The sequence below is a fragment of the Acartia tonsa genome, chromosome 10, assembly GCF_053477335.1.
Source record: "Acartia tonsa isolate MP-2025a chromosome 10, ASM5347733v1, whole genome shotgun sequence".
Taxonomy (NCBI): Eukaryota; Metazoa; Arthropoda; class Copepoda; order Calanoida; family Acartiidae; genus Acartia; species Acartia tonsa.
Window position 1 is genome coordinate 8,489,274 of NC_137269.1, and position 8,417 is coordinate 8,497,690.

Below are 8,417 nucleotides of genomic sequence, written 5' to 3' on the forward strand. Positions count from 1 at the left end.
ATTTCTTAGGGAATTTATGTAGCCCCTTTAGAAGTTATTGATTTAACAAGGATGACAACATCTATAAGTCGCAAAGCTAAAATTATGGATGGGAAATCGGATAAAGTGAGTTATAGTGCAGATGTTCAGTGGTCATAAAAAGGGAGGGGGGGGGGTGTAAAAGAAACAAGGATGACAACATCCATAAGTAGAAAAGCTCAAAAAATAATAAAGGGATATCGGGAAAAAACTTATTAAGAGCAGTGTCATACAATAAACATTAAACTTTATTAAATAGGGAAATCACAAAACCTTTAAAATCACGCAACCTTTAAAATTATGAAAACTTAAAAATCTAGGAATCGATCTAGCACCTCAATTTACAGACAAATCTTAATGAAACTTGATGATAAATGTAGAATATGACCATATTCAATCCATGATAATTTCGGCAGTCAATCCTGAATTGGAATAGTAAACGTAAAAATCTAGAAACCGATCTAGCACCCCAAATAACAGACATACGGACAAAACAATGTATATATTAGATGGGCTTATATAATAGGAAACTTCACTAAAAATTTCAGCTGTGTATCTTGAATAGGAGCCGAGAAAATCACGTCTCCCCCCCCCCCCCCATAGCGAAGTCTAGGAATTTTTACTAAAATTTGATTGGTAAAAATTACATTTCCCCTATAACTTTATGCATTAGGCAAAACTAGAAGTATTCCTTTTTTCATTTTTCTATCCGCTGAAAGCTGTCTAAAAATACGATGTGATAAAAAACAAAATGTTACAAAATATTTTCCGAATTTAATTGGCTTAAAAATTATTTCGAAATTTTAAAGGTTAGACTTTGTTTCAGGGATATAAAGGAACAAGACAATGATAAAAATGATTTGCATCCCCATTGATGATACACAAAATTACCCCTTCTGTAGATTATAAGTGCTTGTTAAAACGTTTGAACCAACCAATCAAAAACCAAGTCCCCAAAGTTGTTAAATCTTGTTATTATAAAACTTTGGGGACTAGTGTAAAAAATATCCAATGTCCCCTCCCTCCCTGCTTTGTTATGATTTCTTTTCAAAACACTTCAATTAATTCTTTATTTACAAAAACTGCCCCCTTTGTCCCAAGCTTTTGTAAAAACTATATTCTATGTGTAAGGACAATCCGTCCGTCCATAACGGATAGCCATGTTAGAACAGTTAGAAAATATGACAGAGATTCGGAGAGTGTAATGTTAGACGTCATAAAAATACGTCTAAAAATCAATCTTTTTTTTTAGGTGTTTCTTTTCCCACTTCTCCTCTCATCCCTCCGTTTTAGACGTATTTTTATGACGTCACACATGACACTTTCCGTATCTCCAAATATGACCCCCTCCAAAAAAATACTTTTTTACTTTCTCTTTTTAAAACTAAAATAGAAAATGGGCGGGGTCGACTACTATCACCCCCCCCCCCCCCCCCACCATCTCAATTCCCTCTAGAGGCCTCTATGGGAGTATCCGCTAGTTATGGATTAATTAAAAATAAATTGTCACATTGTTTCATAGACAACTTTCCACGGATAGAAAATTAAAAATATAAGATTATTTCCAGTTTTGAAAGCCCCGAGGGGCCGAAGTCTCTGGTCAACAAAACTGGTAATGATATTGTAAATTTTCATTTCATTATTTGTAGACAATTGTCTACAGTACGTTACAATACATGGCTCAGTATGGCTCAGAACCGGTTATAATCGAGCGGATATTAATCGGTTTCAAAGCCATACCGGAAATGAAAAAAACATGTCCTTGCAAGAGAGGGGGAACAGTGGGCTATTTAATACATTAGTCCCCAAAGTATTATAACAGCGTTTTCTTATTCGTTAGCTAAAGCTTACCAAACTTTTATTAGATTTGATTGGTTGGTTCATTGAGGTAAGTGTCCAAACTTTTCAACCACTAATTTTAACCTACAAAAGGGGTAATTTTGTGCATCATCATTGGAGATGAACCTAAATACATTAGCCAATGAGAGGCCAGTATAAAATATAATTGAACAATGTTAAAATTTATAGTGGCCTCTCATTGGCTAATTTTTTTTACGTCATAATCAGAGTCAGACACTTTTACTAGGTTCTTGGGGATGCACAACATTTTATCGGTCATTGACTTATCCCTTTTAGATCTTTGAATAAGTTCTAGATAAAGAAGGCATTGAGTAAAAATTTCAAATATTTACAAAACTAGAAAACATATACATTTCAGGGATCTTAAGGGATAAGACAATGGACGATTAATCGATGTACATTGCTAAGGAAATAAACAAAATTACCCGATCATAAATTCATATAAATGGATAACGAGTTTTATTATAGCTAGTTTGTACAACCCAATTAAAACTTAACCAAGTACTTTGTATGATTTACAGTTCATTTTTTTCTTAGAGTTGCTTCTCTTGAGAAAAGTTTGAAAATTATTTTGTGTATTCCTGATCTAACCTTTCCCCTAAGGTAACTTAAGCTAACCAATGGCAAAACACGTTCATAAAGTGGGTGAAGGAAGGATTCATTCAGAGATGATTCCATTTTGATTGTTTATATAGTCAGACATTTTTTTCATACATTTTTTATGATATTTGATCCCTGGAAGAACAAAGACAATTTTAGAAATAACATTTATTGATTTAAAAATTAAATTAACAAGGATGACAACATCCATAAAAGCGAAGCTCTGAAACGTTAAGACAAACGGACATTAACACTTGTATAATGTCAGAACTGAATAATCAGAATGTATATGTATAAGAGTCAAAGCAAAATTGTAAGTAAATTTGTTGAAAAACTGCTTGATACAGGATAATGTTTATGGAAATACTTACATTTGTAGGACTTGATTATAGAGTAGCTTCGCTTATAATATTATACTTTGTTGTCCTAGGAATCAGTATACCAAAAATCAGATCAATCGGATAATTAGGTCACACACAAATTTGGTGTTAAAAATATAAAAAATCAACATGTTTAAATGGACGTACGGACATTCTGGTAATAATTATAGAGTTGCTACGCTTTCTAACTCCTACCTAACTTCTACATGAATCACCATGCAGAGTTTGAAATCGATAAGACAATTCTAACATGCCTAAATTAACGAAAAAAGCTATTCGTTACGGACGGACGGACGGACCGACCCTAATTATAGAAAAGCTTCGCTTTTAAAAAGATCTAAATTTTGAATTAAAATCGAGGTTTCACAATTTACAATTCACAAACTTTTGCTTAATTTAGATATGATATAATATACAGTAAAACACTTATTTTTTTCTTTTTATTCTTGTTGATTTTGGAGCTACTTTATAATTTACTTTGTCTATTTGTCATTAAGTCAGTTTGTAACACTATGAGTGAAATGGGATTTTCTTATTTATATAGGAAGTCTGTTTTTTTAAAAGATTCATTTATCCAATTTGCATCCAGTGCATAAATTGCTTAGTCAGTATGTCTGTCTGTTTCCAAGATGCTAAAATTTTACTTGATTGTCCCATACCTCAGCATTCTGCGGGGCTCTTTTAACCTTTACCTAATCTAACATAACCTTAAAGAAGGATCCAAAAATTAATTTCTAGTCTTTATGCTATAAGGAAGCATTTCTTAGCACATCTTAAATGGACATATTTTATTGTTATATAATTAATGGGCTTTCTCAATCGTACCTAACTATTAAAGGAATCATCATGTAAAGTTTGAAATCGATAGGGCAATTATAACGTGGCTAACTTAACGAAAATATATTTTCGATACGGCCGTACGTACAAACTGACGGACATACCCTAATTATAGAAAAGCTTCGCTTCTAAAAGCAACAACAATGTAACTGCAGTTACTGTGCGCCCTTGAACTTGAAAGCGCTCATGTGTCACTCTACGCTCACGGAAAAATAGTCCGGTCATTCCACAGGGATCTAAAGGGATAAGACAATAGCTGATAAATTTATGTACGTCACCTATGATGATAAACAAAATTACCCTTTCTATAGATTACAATTATATAAATCAAAAAGTTTAAAAACTCAACTTGATAAACCAACAATAATTTTTTTTAATAAAAGTCCCCATAGTTATTAAGCGCTCTAAAAATGTTATTATAAAACTTTGGGAACTGTTGCAACAAACAGACCATTGTCCTCTCCCACCCTGGGTCATTCTACAATTAACTCACAGATAAATTATAGATTATGAGTCAGTCAATTAAAATGAGATAATGGACGATAAATATATATATGCACATACATCCCAAATGATGATTTACAAAATTACCCCTTCTATAGATTACAATTTTAGGAGTTAGACAATAAAAAATCAAAGACTTAAGGGGATAAGATGAACACAGTAATAGTGTCTGACTGATTATGACGTAACAAAAAAAATTAGCCAATGAGAGGCCACTATAAATTTTACAATTGGTCAATAACGGCCTCTCATTGGCTAATTTTTTTTTGTTACGTCATAATCAGTCAGACACTATTACTGTGTTCGGATAAGATAATGAACGATAAATTGATGTACACCCAAAATGATGATACACAAAATTACCCCTTTTCTATAGATTACAATTATAGGAGTCAGACAATAAAAATTCATAGACCTAAAGGGATAAGATAATGAACGATAAATTGATGTACACCCAAAATGATGATACACAAAATTACCCCTTTTCTATAGATTACAATTATAGGAGTCAGACAATAAAAATTCATAGACCTAAAGGGATAAGATAATGAACGATAAATTGATGTACACCCAAAATGATGATTCACAAAATTACCCCTTCTATAGATTACAATTATAGGAATCAGACAATAAAAATTCATAGACCTAAAGGGATAAGATAATAGACGATAAATTCATGTACATCCCAAATGATGATACACAAACTTACCCCTTCTATAGATTACAATTATAGGAATCAGTCAATAAAAATCAGAGACTTAAAGGGATAAGATAATGAACGATAAATTGATGTACATCCCAATGATAATTCACAAAATTACCCCTTCTATAAATTACAATTATAGGAGTCAGACAATAAAAATTCATAGACCTAAAGGGATAAGATAATGAACGATAAATTGATGTACATCCCCAATGATGATACACAAAATTACCCCTTCTATAAATTTATACTATTAATGGAATGTCTTAAACACTTCTAGTCTGTGCAACCCAATCAACATTAAATAAAAGTACTCAAAGTTTAAGGCTAACAAATATAAAAAATAATATGAAAAACTTTGGGGACTTGCAAAGAAAAGAAAACTACATTATATCACTATAACTTTCAGGGATAGATAAATGAAAGATGTATGAGAGAAAGTGTTTATATCATCTATCTATCTATTTATCCCTTAGTACATAATAACGTAAGACAGGCGGGGATGTGTGAGTTGACCCTCCGCTAGCCTCGCTTCTTAGAGGCTGACTGACTCTACATATAGGGATATAGAGATTATGGATATATTATTACCTGGATGTTGCACCAGATTTTCATATACTCTGATAAACCAATACTCGCAATACCTGCCCACCATCCCATTATACCAAATCCCCTCCCCTCCTACTAGATAAACGAAATGGCCAATAAATGAGGTCAATATTGGCAAGCGAACAAATATTCCCCTGTCAATATATCCACATATATCATATATCCATTATAGAAAGCGAAATCACGGGTGAGCTTACAGTTAAGCTAAAAAATTTCATTTAAAAATTAGCAAATGAAGCCATCAAACTTGAAGTAGCTTATAAAAAATGGCGTCATACAATACAAATAACCAATGATAGGCCAGTACACAAATTACCATTTTTCAATTATAAGTATACCTGTCCTAAAATTACATAAAGACTTTGTTAACCACTGAACCGAATAATTTATCCATTTTAAGGAAGCTTCACATAGCACAAGGAATGGTTTTAAGCTATTTTATTAAAGGAGTCTATTAGCTTTCCTTAACGTCATAAATTACAGGCATAAGACAATGGCCGATAAATTGATGCATATCGCCAATATTGATACACAATATTACCCTATCTGTAGAATACAATTAGTGGTAGTAACGTTTGGACATTCAACTTAATAAACACACCAATCACAATTCAATAAAAGTCCCCAAAGTTGTTAACCTAACGAATACGAAACGAATAAAACTTTGGGGACTAGTGTAATTGCGAAAATGCGGGAGCACCGAAAGTGAAAAGAAAAAAAATTACACAGTCTTGAAGAATTAAAAAAAAACAAGGCTGACAACATCCATAAATGTGAAGCTCTAAACTCTGATAATAGAGAAGCATTAGCTTATAGTATTATACCTTGTTGTTCTAGGAATCTGTTTTCCAAACATCAATAGAATAATTTATATTATATGAAAAAATTGTCTTTCAAGTTAAAAAATCAAGATGTGTTAAATGGACGTACAGAATTTTTGGAAAATCAAGGACAATTATGTTTATATGTAGTCCTGCATTGTAGCTAAATAAGTAAATAAGGATGACAACATCCATAAAAGCAAAGCTCTGAAACAGTAGGACAACTGAACATTAACACTTGTAGAGGGGGAAGGTGGGATTGAGTGTTTGTGTTCCACCTTAGGTTAGGTTATATTGGGTACAGAAGATAGAGTTCAGCTGTGATTAATGGCTCAAAATTTGAAAAGTACTAGGGCGTGTGTCTGTTTATCTGTGAGTAAATACACTGTACTGTTGCTTAATGTCTCTTAAAAGACCGACACATTTTTTTTGCAACATAATTTCAGATCAATACAGATTTTAGCAAAGAGAGAAAGGGACAATCGACTGTTAATTACACTAGTCCCCAACCTTATATATTTGTTAGCTTAACAATTTTGGGCCTTTAGTTAATTTTGATTGGTTGGTTCTTTTAGTTAAGATTTCAAAACGTTTGAACCACTACTACAGAAGGGATAATTTTGTGTATCATCATTGGGAATGTACATCCATTTATTGGCCATTGTCTTATCCCTGGATTTTAGGAAATTTAATGTCCTCCAAAAAATTTGGCAACGCTGATTTTGCGTCGAAATGAAAACAAAATTTAGATTTAAGTTTCAGCAATAGACATAAAATATCTAGATTGTCCATCTGACCAAAAAACTGTCATTTTTAATTTTTTGTTATATACGAGATAGGGGCGACGAATTTTTAGAAAGCTAACTTTATACTGAGATATTGAACTATCTTTTTATATATGTTTTGTCATATGCTTCACATTATACGAGGGAAGATATTTTTCACGAAATAATTTACCCAAGAAAAGCTAAATCTGTACATAGTTTCAACCAATGACATGTCTGGAATGTACCCTCACTGTTATTCTATTGGCTGATTAAGAGAGTATGTCTCTAGATTATCTCTATTGATTTATCTTTAAACAAAATTTTGATCAACTGAAAATTGATTGCCTATTTCTTCTCTAATTTCCGAAGTTGTACAGCAGATAACCCACATATTGCAAAACCTATTTTTAGCAACTCCGGTCAAAGGGAAAAGCGATATAATGTATAAACGAGTTATATATTATACTTTCAAAATTTAAATTTTTTAAATTTAGATTTTTTTGGGAGTTTGAAGCTTTTTTACCTAGTAGTAGATATTGAGATAGGATGAGGAAACACCGAGGAAACTGTGTACACAATCAGCCACTCAAATTCAGCTGACCAAATTTCCCTTTAGAAGTGTTTACCCAATAATGTAGAATTTAGGGGGGAGGATTTTAGATCTTTACCCACAACTATACATTTACAGGATTTCTGTTTGTCTCTAACGAGGGATCTCGCTAACCGCTGAACAGATATGGTTCTCCTTTACAGTATAGCTACTCATAAGTCCCGGGAAGGTTTATAACTATTTTGGGGTAGGTTAAAAATAAACTATAATTTATATGTAAAAAAAATGATTTTGCCACCAGCAGGGATTTTAAGGGATAAGACAATGGACGATAAACAAATGTATATTCCTTATTTATTTATGATAAACTATATAATCCATTCTTTTGGATTGGTATAAAGGTTTGAACACTTCTAGTTTACTTAACCTAATTAAGATTCCAAAAATTAAAGCTAACGAATTATGAGTCAATTTCCAGGACGGAAAATTAGTGGATTTTTTGACAGTTTTGTAGAAACTTTTTTGAAATCAGTTGAAAGTCATCGCGAAAGCATCGCAAGTTTTAATATCAAGGTCACCAGGAAGGGAGGGGACAATTGGCTGTTTATTAAGCTAGTCCCCAAAGTTTTATAATTACATTTCCTTGGAAAACTTTGAATTTTGATTGGTTGATTCAAGATATCATATCAAAGCAGGGAGTTAGGTGACTTTGAGCGGTTTATTACGCCTGTCCCCAAAGTTTTATATTAACATTTTCTTATTAGTTGG